This window comes from Apium graveolens, chromosome 4, assembly GCF_009905375.1.
Source record: "Apium graveolens cultivar Ventura chromosome 4, ASM990537v1, whole genome shotgun sequence".
In the NCBI taxonomy this organism is placed as follows: Eukaryota; Viridiplantae; Streptophyta; class Magnoliopsida; order Apiales; family Apiaceae; genus Apium; species Apium graveolens.
Genome location: NC_133650.1, coordinates 26,665,714 through 26,678,329, shown reverse-complemented (window position 1 = coordinate 26,678,329; position 12,616 = coordinate 26,665,714).

Sequence of the window (12,616 nt, the reverse complement as noted above, 5' to 3'; positions counted from 1 at the left end):
TGTCACAAAATGATGTTAAATTCCGCCAAGTATGCCTTTGGTGTAGGATCCGAAAAGTTTTTAGGATTAATGGTCTCCGAGAGGGGGACTGAGGCCAACCTAGATGAAATAAAATCCATCCTAAACATGGAACCCCCACATTCTGTGAAGGATGTTCAGAAACTTACTATAAGGGTTACTGTTTTGGGACGATTTATTTCTAAATCCGGAGACAAGTGCTTGTCATTCTTCAAGGCTTAAAGAAAGTAAATTTTTTTACCTAGACTGATGAAAATCAAATGGCGTTTGAAGAATTGAAGAAATACATGGTTCATGCCCCCGTTGGCCAAGCTAGTCTTTGATGAAACTCTGTACTTATATTTGGACGGTCTGAAAATGCCTCGAGTGTCGTGTTGGTAAAGGAGGAGCTTAAAGTACGGAAACTGTTAGGAATATGTGTATTAGTTTGATGATAAGTTAAGCAAAACACTTAAGTAGAAATCTAGTGTTTGTAGCCTCAACGGATAAGACCATCTTGGCTATCCGTTGAAGGAGTAGCTTTACTTAGCAATAAGTTTAGTATTGTAGCACATTTCACTCTCTGGTATCAAGCTGTAATTCTTAGATGTTGTTAGGAAATAATCAGTCATGTTGACTACTAATGGATGTACAAATAGGAGGGCTAATTGTAAATATTTCATGCCTTGTAATTTTGTATAAGTGAAGAAGTGTCAACGGATATTGAAGACCTTCCACAGATAAGAAATAATGCTTCAACGGATAATATCCATCAACGGATAAATGCTTCAACGGATAATATCCATCAATGGATAAGTGCTTCAACGGATAAAGACTTCAACTGATAATGCATCAACGGATAAAGCTTCAACGGATAAAGCCTCAACGGATAAGGCATCAACGGATGAAAGCTTCAACGGATGCTTAGTTCATTAGCAGTTGATAGTGACAATTCACAAGCTGACAGAGGCACATGGATTGACAGAGACATACTGGAATGTGGAAGCCTCTAGGAGGAATCAAGAAAATGCAGCATTTCCATTCTGATGCAAACAAGGAAGTATTCAAAGATTTACAGATTACTCTAGATTGCATTGGATAGAGAAATGAAGAAAAAACATGTGAAGAATCTTTTCAATTGTATTTTACAGTTTGTCTTCACTTGTAAACTTGGTGATATATAAACCAAGTAGCAGCTAGTAATTAGATATGAATTTTCCTTGAGCTGTTTAGAAATATCAAAAGAGAAAATCATCTAGTTTGTACTAGGAAGCAGCTGTGGTTCAATTCTTTGAATTACAGATTTTCTGAAATAACACATCTCTGGTGGAACAACAAATCCACCAGAAAAGTTTTTTTTAAAGTTCTTTGTGTTCATTACATCTGTGTTTGAATATATATCTGTCTGCATCAGCTTCAAGCAATTCACACACATTTGATCACTCAAACACTTAGCCTTAGAAACTACTCAAAACTTGAAAAAGTTTTGAGATTTACATTCAACCCCCCTTCTGTAAATCTCATTGTTAGTCCACTGGGAATAACAATTGGTATCAGAGCAAGCTCTTAACATACAAAGAGTTTAAAGATCTATTCTGCTAACATCATGAGTGCACAGAAGAATCCTCCTGCTAACATCATGAATAGGAAGGATATTGGTGTAAAGATCCCAGTCCTGGAAAAAGATAATTACAATCACTGGAAAGTGAAGATGCATTTATATCTTCTTTCTCAAGATGAAAGCTACATCAACTGTATTGAAAATGGTCCTCACATCCCTCACAAAGTAGCCACAGCTGCTACTGCAACAGTTGCTATTGGACAGTCCATTCCCAAGCCAAAAGCAGAATGGACTATTGAAGACATAGAAGAAATCCGCAAGGATAAGAGAGCCATGAACATGTTGTTTAATGGCTTAGATCAAGATATGTTTGACAATGTCATCAATAGCCATACTGCAAAGGAAGTTTGGGATACTGTACAAATCATCTGTGAAGGTACTGAGCAGGTCAGAGAGAACAAGATGCAGCTTCTTATTCAACAGTATGAATATTTTCACTTTGAAGAAGGTGAATCACTAAATGATACCTTCAACAGGTTTCAGAAACTGTTGAATGGATTGAAGCTGTATGGTAGAGTGTACCAAGTCAAGAATTCCAACTTAAAATTTCTTAGGTCTCTGCCAAAGGAGTGGAAGCCCATGACTGTCTCTTTGAGAAATTCTCAAGATTATAAGAACTTCACACTTGAAAGATTATATGGAATTCTGAAGACTTATGAACTTGAAATGGAGCAGGATGAGCTGTTGGAAAAGGGAAAGAGAAAAGGAGGAACAGTTGCTCTTGTAGCTGACAGTGAGAAGATGGAAGCCAGGAATGAGGAGAAGACAATGCCATGTCTCAAAATTGGTACAAGCAAATCAGAATCAAGCAAGGGTAAAGAGCAAGTTGCTGAGGATGAAGACAATTCCAGTCAGGATGAATCTAATGATATTGAAGAACATTTGGCCTTTCTGTCCAGGAGGTTTGCAAAAATGAAGTTCAGGAAAAACACAAAGTTCACTAAGCCAAACAAAAACATGGTGGACAAATCAAAGTTCAAATGTTACAACTGTGGCATTAGTGGACACTTTGCAAGTGAGTGTAGGAAGCCAAATTCTGAGAAAAAGAAATTTGAGCAAGTTGATTACAAAAAGAAGTATTTTGATTTGCTCAAACAAAAGGAAAGAGCTTTTATCACTCAAGATGATTGGGCAGCAGATGGGGTAAATGAAGATGATGATGTGGAATATGTCAACCTAGCCCTGATGGCTAATTCTGATGAAAATGAAACTAGTTCATCAAGCAACCAGGTAATTACTACTGATCTCTCTCAGCTTTCTAAACATGAATGCAATGAAGCCATAAATGACATGACCAATGAATTATATCATTTGCATGTTTCCCTTAAATCACTAGCAAAAGAAAACACTAGGATCAAGGAGAATAATGTGTTTTTAAGTGATAGGAATGCTGTGTTAGAGGATCAGGTAATTGAGCTTGAAAAGATGAAACTTAAATGCTTGACTGTTGAGAGTGAACTAGTAGAAGCTGTTAAGAAAGTAGAAATTCTTTCTACACAGTTAGAAAGTGAGCATGAGGTAATCAAGGCCTGGAAAACATCTAGGGATGTTAGTGTTCAGATTGCAAAGGTTCAGGGAATTGAATCATTCTGTGAGGATGCCTGGAAGAAAAACAAAAAGGAGTTAGAATTAATTGATGGATTGTCAACGGATGTGGAATCAACGGATGATGAAAGTTATCCGTTGAAGGAAGAAAAGGAGCATCCGTTGAAGGCTCATCAATTAAAACAGGCAAGTTCTTTTAAAAATAAAAGTCTCAATAAAAAGAATGATTCAACTCTCAAGAACTTTGTCAAAGAAGGAGCTAGCACATCCAGAGATGTCAGTAAGGTGAATATAGGACATATGACTTTAGATCAGCTAAAAGATAGGCTCAAGTTGGTTGAGGATAAGAAGGAAACTAAAAGAAAATCTAAAAGAAATGGGAAGGTAGGGATTAATAAACATAACAATTACACACCTGATAGGTATGCTCCTAGAAAAAGCTGTGTACATTGTAAAAGTGTTAATCACCTATCTGATAATTGCAAATCTGTTAAAAATGCTCCCATGCCTTCAAATCCCTCCATGCCTAAAATGTCTATGTCACCTCTGCATGCTATGCCTGTTATGTCTCACCAGAATCCCCATGCACATTTTGCAAACATGCCATATATTAACAATCCTTATTTTACTGCATTTAGTATTCCTCAAATGCCATACAATATGCCTATGTGGAATAACATGTTTGCACAACCTATGCCTTATCAAATTCAAACAAATGTGTTAAATGATTCTATGACTAACCCTACACTTCAACCAACCACATCTGAGACCAAGGGTGACCCAAAGTTACCTAAGTCAAAAGATGCAGGAGGAATGAAGTCTAGGAAAAAGACTAACAAGGCTGGACCCAAGGAAACTTGGGTACCAAAATCAACTTGATTGATTTTATTGTGTGCAGGGACAAAGAAGAAATCTATGGTACTTGGACAGTGGTTGTTCAAGACACATGACAGGAGATTTCACCCTGCTCACAGAGTTTAAGGAAAGAGCTGGCCCTAGCATAACCTTTGGAGATGACAACAAAGGATTCACTATGGGATATGGCTTGATTTCAAAAGAAAATGTCATCATTGATGAAGTTGCATTGGTTGATGGTCTCAAACACAATTTATTGAGCATCAGTCAACTATGTGACAGAGGGAATACTGTTTCCTTCAATTCTGAAGCCTGTATTGTCACAAGTAAAAAGGACAATAAAGTGGTTCTAACTGGAGTTAGAAAAGGGAATGTGTACTTAGCTGATTTCAACTCTACTGATGCAGAATCCATAACTTGTCTTCTCAGCAAAGCAAGTCCAGTTGAAAGTTGGCTATGGCACAAGAAGCTGTCCCATTTGAATTTCAAGACAATGAATGATCTAGTCAAAAAGGACTTAGTTAGAGGAATGCCTCTAGTGGAATTCATAAGGGATGGGCTGTGTGATGCTTGTCAGAAAGGAAAGCAAAAGAAAGTATCATTCAGTAAGAAGCTTGAATCTGCAATTGATGAACCACTACAACTTCTACACATGGATCTTTTTGGACCAGTCAATGTATTGTCAATTTCAAGGAAAAGATACTGCCTAGTGATTGTAGATGATTTCTCAAAGTTTTCATGGGTTTATTTTCTTAAATCAAAGGATGAAGCTAGTGAAATCATCATCAATCATATCAAGCAAGTCAACAATCATCCTGATTTCAAAGTAAGGAATATTAGGAGTGACAATGGAACTGAGTTCAAGAATTCAACCATGAAGTTGTTCTGTGAAGAAAGTGGGATCATGCATGAGTTCTCAGCTCCAAGAACTCCACAACAAAATGGTGTGGTGGAAAGGAAGAACAGATCACTAATTGAAGCTGCAAGGACAATGCTTGAAGAGTCAAAACTCCCAACTTATTTTTGGGCTGAGGCTGTCAACTGTGCATGTTACACTCAGAATATTTCTCTAATCAATCAGGCAAAATGCATGACTCCCTATCAATTATTCAAGAGAAGAAAACCAACTTTAAACTTTCTACATGTCTTTGGTTGCAAATGCTACATCTTAAGGAATCAATCTGATCACAAAGGGAAGTTTGATGCAAAGGCTGATGAAGGAATATTTGTTGGTTATTCTGCTGGAAAATCATATAGGGTCTACAATCTAAGAACCAACATTGTCATGGAATCTGTACATGTTGTGTTTGATGATAAAAAGATTGATGGACTAACAGATGAGGGACATCATGAAGGACTCAAATTTGACAACATTGAGATATACTGTGATGATAGTGAAAGTGAGAATGATGAAGAAGGCATCTCAAGAAGAATTCAGAATCTGCCTTTGGATAATGCACAGAATGCTGCATCCGTTGAAAGTCATAATTTAGCTTCCGTTGAAAGAAGCATTGCAGCATCCGTTGAAAGACAAAGTGCATCATCCGTTGAAGTTCATAATGAAGCATCCGTTGATCGCAGTCTGTCAACGGATAATCAATTCACTTCATCAGTTGATAGAGCTCCCAATTCATTTCAAAGGATCAGCAACTCAGGGGGAGTTTCAACAAATCAACATTCTATCTCACATCATGACAATACTGAGGCAACCTCATCTAGGGCTAATCTACCACCTCAAAGGAAATGGACCAAGAATCACCCTTTTGAACTGATCATTGGTGATGCTACATCAAAAGTACAAACTAGAAGGGCTACTCAAGATGAATGTCTGTATAGTAGCTTTCTATCACAGCAGGAACCTAAGAGAGTGGAAGAAGCTCTATTGGATCCAGATTGGATTTTAGAATTGCAAGAGGAGCTAAACCAATTTGAGAGGAACAAAGTATGGAAGCTGGTACCCAAGCCAAAGAACAAGAGTTCTATTGACACAAAATGGGTATTCAGAAACAAGATGGATGAAAATGGCATTGTCATAAGGAATAAAGCCAGATTGGTTGCTAAAGGCTATTCTCAACAAGAGGGAATAGATTTTGATGAAACATTTGCTCCAGTTGCCAGACTTGAAGCCATCAGAATCTTTCTAGCCTATGCAGCTAATGCCAATTTCAAAGTCTATCGGATGGATGTCAAGAGTGCATTTCTAAATGGGGAATTGGAGGAAGAAGTTTATGTAAGCCAACCTCCAGGTTTTGAAGATCAAAATTTTCCAGACCATGTGTATTATCTGTTGAAAGCACTCTATGGACTAAAGCAAGCACCTAGAGCCTGGTATGAGACTTTATCAAAGTTCCTTCTAGATAATCATTTCACAAGAGGTACTGTTGACAAAGCTCTCTTCTTTAGAAATGTTAATGGCTCTAAGATACTTGTACAAATTTATGTAGATGATATTATATTTGGATCTACAGATGATAAGCTTTGTAAAAAGTTTGCTAAATTAATGCAAAGTAAATATGAAATGAGCATGATGGGAGAGCTAACTTACTTTCTTGGTTTACAAGTTAAACAAGTTAGTGGTGGAATTTTCATTAGTCAAACTAAATATATTTATGATCTTTTAAAGAAGTTTGACTTAATGGATTGTTCACCTGCAAAAACTCCCATGGCCACTGCCACTAAGCTTGAATTAAACAAGGCTGAAAAGTCTGTGGATATTACAAGTTATAGAGGCATGGTTGGCTCACTTTTATATTTGACTGCTAGTAGACCTGATATAATGTTTTCTACATGTCTCTGTGCTAGATTTCAAGCTGACCCTAAAGAATCTCACTTAGTGGCTATTAAAAGAATTTTCAGATATCTCAAGGGGACTCCAAATCTAGGAATTTGGTACCCTAGAGAGTCTGGTTTTGATCTAATTGGCTACTCAGATGCAGATTATGCAGGTTGCAAAATAGACAGGAAAAGCACAACAGGCACCTGTCAATTTTTAGGGAACAAGCTTGTATCATGGTTCAGCAAGAAGTAGAATTATGTTTCCACATCAACAGCTGAAGCTGAGTACATTGCTGCTGGTAGTTGCTGTGCACATATACTATGAATGAGGAATCAACTATTTGACTATGGTCTGACTGTTGACAAAATTCCAATATTCTGTGACAACACAAGTGCCATTGCCATTACTGAAAATCCAGTGTAGCACTCAAGAACCAAGCACATTGATATCAAGTACCACTTCATTAGGGAACATGTGATGAAAGGTACAGTGGAACTTCATTTTGTTCCAAGTGAAAAGCAGATTGCAGACATATTTACCAAGCCACTTGATGAATCAACATTCATAAGATTAGTAAGTGTGTTAGGTATGCTTAATTATTCATAATCTATGTCATCTATATAATCTGTCTTGAAGCCTGAAATGAAATTTTCTGCAAGAACAAAGTTGGCTTTAATTAAGACTTATCCTATCAACGGATATTCTCTATCCATTGAAAGCCAAAATTGTTCTATCAACGGATATTCATTATCCGTTGAAAGACAAATACATTTCTGGTAATTTTATCCTTCAACGGATAAAATGGCGTTGTTCATCAATGGATAACTATTTCCCTTATCCGTTGAAGTGTCACGTCAGTTACTATAAGTGAGTCACAGCCGTTGATTCTTTTACTCAACCGTTGATACAGATATACAGTGTTGTATGTAATTGTATTTAAGGTAGTTTTCAGAATTTCTACAGTTTTCTTTGTACTTGAACGGCTGTAACTTACTTAAAAGTATCATTTAATCATTTTATTTACGTTTTAATTCAAGAAAGTATAAAAGCCCAATTGAACTCTTATTCTCACTTTATGCTTTCTTGCAATTCTTATTCTCTTTCTCTCTAAATTTTCAAGTTTTTCTCTGCAACCTCTACTCACAACAATGGCACCAGTAGTCAAAATTATGTCTCAAACAGGATTTGTTTATGAAAAGAATAATTTCATAGCCTTGGTTGAAAAGAATGAAGCCCATTCTGATTATCACAAGATGATGGACTTCATCAAAAACTGCAAACTAAGTTATGCAATGCTGGAAGCCCCAACCATCTACTGTGAGGTGATTGAGGAGATTTGGACAACTGCAGAGTTCAACTCCACAGATATGACTATTGCCTTTTCTCTCAAAGGTAAGGACTATTGCATTAATTGTGATGATTTACAATCTTGCTTTAAGTTGCCTGAGAATAATGCCATGACACCACACACTGATAAAGATGTCTCTGCTATGCTAGATTCCATAGGCTATGCTTTTGATTCTGCTAGTTTAGGTAGTATTAGAAGGAAAGGCCTTAGGAAAGAATGGAGTTTTCTTGGAGATGCCTTTATTAAGGTTTTCTCTGGGAAGATTAGCAATTTTGATGCTATCACTTCATCTCTTGTTAATATGCTCTATATGCTAGTTTTTGATAGGTACTTTAATTTTAGCAACTGTGTTATGCTAGAATTAGGTTCCAGATTAGGTAACAAAGCTAATAGACCACATAACATCTACTATGCTAGATTCTTTATGTTATTGGCTAACCATGTTGCTGAAGGTTTGGTTATATCCAATGAGAATAATAAACTCAAATGTTGGGCACAAGAGAAAAGGGTCCTTGCAGACCTTTTGAGAATGAACCTCAACAGCCAGGTGCCATTGGTATACTTGCCAATCATGAATGCACCACAGGTAAGTGAGGTAAATACTTCTATAACTCCTACTACTTCCGACCCCACTGTTTCTTTGCCTTCTAGTGTGGCTATGGAACCTGTGTCTTTGTCCAAACAGGCTCCTACCAAAGCCACCAAATCTAAAGTTTCCAAAGTCAAGTCAAAGAAACCTACCTCTGTTGTTTCTCAAAAGACAACAGTTGTAACAACTACCATAAACCCTGAAGGGAGTGAATAGGGTGTGAGTGGTGAGGGGAGGGGTGAACATCAAAAAGCCCCCCAGGATAAGGTGGGAGAGGTGAGTGGTACCCAAACCAGCCAAGCCACAGTCTCTCAAAAGACTGTGGTGGTTCAAAAGGAGTCCAGCACATCCCTAGTTGCATCCTCCCAAAAGGATGTAACTATTGAAAATAGTCCCCAACCAGGGACACAGAACAAAAGAGGGAGGGACACTGAAGCCACACATTCACCATTTAAAGCCTTTTCAAGGAAGAAGAAGGCCAAAACCCTAGTTTCCACACAAGGGACACACACAACACAGATACATCCACCAGTATCTGTGCCTTCTCAAATTCAGCTTGATGTGATTCCAGCAAATTTGGAATCACAGCCCCATTCTCTCAATATAGAAACACACCATTCATCAAACTCTCCAACACCCTCTCTGGATGTGGATATGATATTCACATCAATTCCTGATTCTCCCTCATTAAAACTCAGGGAGGAGCCCCACTCAAAACCTGATGATCATCATCTTTTAGATGATTTGTTGGATCATCAGCCAATTCTTTCAGATGTAGTTGAAGAATCTGTGTTACCTCACTTAAAATCAATCCACACAGATTCAACAATTATGTCACTTTCTATATCTACATCTTTTCCTTCCTCAACGGATATCTCTCATCCGTTGACAAGTGGTTGTTCTTCAACGGATAAGCTTAACAGCAGTTATCCGTTGATACCATCAGTTTCTACTTCAACAGATACTCCCAATCCGTTGATGGTCTCTACACACTTAACAGAAACAATTCCAACTGTAGAGGACATGGCAACTGTACAATCACTTTTAGGTTTGAGGGAAGGGAGTGATCTTTTGAGTGAGAGGCTGGGTTGCTCCCAAGCAAAAGGAGAGGTTGAGAGTCACCAAATGCATGCTATTTCTTCCAGCATTACAAAAGTGAGTGAGAGGAGTGCCACCTTAAAAGGTGAAGGTGAGGATGTGGGGGTGTGTGTGAGCCAGGGGGAGCCCCTGATGCAAGAACAGAGAGAAATTGAGAGAAAGGCAGGTACAGAAGCTATAAGGGTGGATCCAGCCATTGCTAGTGAGTTAATGAAAGTGGATGATGCAGATAAGGAAAGACAATTTCAGCAACATTACAAAGTTGTCATTGATAACATTTCCTTGGATGCTGACACTTTTACTCACCCTGTTTCAGCCTATCAATTATTGGCTGCACAGGGCAATGTGGAGGCTGAACATACACTACACATTGTACACACTTCAGAATCTCTTCTCAGAGACAAAGCTGCTGTCAACAGGCTGCCTTCTCAAGCTGGTGAACCATCTGAAGAATTTGGAGTAAATTCTAATGATGATGACTCTAATTCTTTGAATAAGAGCATGAACTTAGGGGGAGTAGCAGACCCAAGTTCTGTTCCTGATCTTCCTGCATGGGCATGGGCAAAACCATCAACACCAGGAGAGTTTGGTGTCACTTTGGTCAGACAAGTCATGACAATTCAGCAGGCCCTTCAGGAGACTCAGGATGCTGGTACCAAGGCAATTCTTCAAGCTCATCTGGACTCTCTGCATCTCTTGCAGTTGCATCATTACCAGCAAAATCTAAGTGTGGATGAGCTCAAGCTGGACATTGCTGATCTGAAATCCTACACTGCTGAGAAATTGGATTCACTTATACCCTATGGTACTATGCAAGATTTGTTGGGGAGACTGAGGAAAGCATCTGATGCTGACAAGAGACTGGCCAGATTGGAAGATAGGGTTCAAAACATTGAAGATTCTATGGTCACCATTCTTCAGAATCAACAAACTCAAACAAATCTACTCATGCAGCTGGCACAAGCACAAGGCTTGACCCCTACCCTTGATGATAACAAAAAGGGGGAGAATAAAAGGGAAGGGGAAGGAGAGCCATCTACAACAGTTCAGATTTCTCAAGTGCTAGTTCCTGTCATCACAACTTCTCCAACTATTCAAGTCAAAGGAAAGCTAGATGGAATTGATCTAATCCAGATAGCAGCAGCTGAATTGCAAGTCAAAGAGCAAAGGAAGAAGATTGATGAAAAGATGCAACTAATATTTGGTTCTACAACTTCTCAATCACAATCTGTGAAGCATAGCACAAAAGTGGAATCAATTATTATGGAACTCAAGCCAGTAGGGAGGCATAAGGATGGAGAAACTTCTTCCAAAGATCTGCAACCTATGGTTCTCAAGCCCAATAACAGATCCAATAAGGACTCTACAAAGAATCCTCTAAAAGAGGTGGATTTTCCTCTTCCAAAAGCTGATGAGGACAAGCTTTTAGGTAGAAGTATTGCATATCTCAAAGAGGCCATGGATGAGGCTGTAAGGAGAAACATGGCTATTATCTTCAGAGAGGGAAAGAGCATATGTGTGATGCAAGGACATCCCAAATTCTCAATAGCCAAGAGGGAAGAAACCAAAAGGTTGAAGGAAGAAGCCAAACAGCTAAAGGCTGACAAAAGAGCACAAGCAAGGCTTGAAAAACAGCTAAAGTCAAGTCAGGCTGAAGAACAAAAAGAAATTGAAGACAAAGGTGAAGATGAAGCTATGGGGGACATGGTTGGTACTGAGATGGAGGAAAGAAGTAAGGAAGAATGGCAGAAAGGGAAAAGAAAGAAGGTCAATGCAAAGAGAAAGAAGGTAGATAAGACTGAAGAAACCTAATCAATATCCAAACCACTACCCTCTATTCCTGAACCAATTGTACCTGACCCCTTCATGAATATTTATGGTGAAATAATCATTCCCAAGGAGGAACCAATTGATTGGGACACCATCAAATTGCCCACCTTCCTAACCTCTTCTCCACCATCAAAGAAGCAGAAAAGAAGAATCAAATCAACACCCTCTAAAGCCTCAATCAAATTCAGACAGAAGCCTAAGCCTAAACCTCAAACCTCTAAAGATGATTATGTTCACATCTGTGACATAAAAGAATTTTCAAACATTGAACTCTATCTGGATGAGCTGGAGGATGTAAGGGGAATAGCTGCCTACAGACAGCTACCTGAGAGACTAGTGTTCAAATACAAAGGAGCTGGGGAAAGAACATGGCCTCTTCATAGAATTCTGAATGAAGGCTACTCTACCTTGATTAGAGTCTACTCAGCCATACAGAAGGATTCTGGCTTTACCAGGACTGCCAAGACTGAGATTCTCAACAAGATTGCCAACATAAGGAAAACTTGGAGGGAGCCAAATGCCTTGCCTAGAACTTTACTCATTCAAGAAAGAGGAATTACAATTCACAAATCACCTCATTGGTTGATGGAGTTCAGAGACAACAAAGGAGTCAGAAGATTTTTCAGAATTGAAGATCAGCTAAAGATTGCCAGTAATGAAACTCTCAAGGATATGCAATCTAAGTTAGATATCAACGAAGAAGATGAAGCTGAATTCTACAGACAACTTCAACTTCAAATAGAGGAGAATGACAGGAGGCTAGGAAAGAAAACCAGGGATCAAAGGAAAAGAAAGTAATTTGCTCAGGCTAAAGGAGCACCCTTGGAAACAATGTAATTCTTCAATTCCATCTCAGCATATACATTTTTGTAGCACTTTTGAATTTCTACTTTGTTACAGTTTATATATTTGTTAAGTGTTTTGTTATCATCAAGCTAAACCCAAATTTATGCCTAC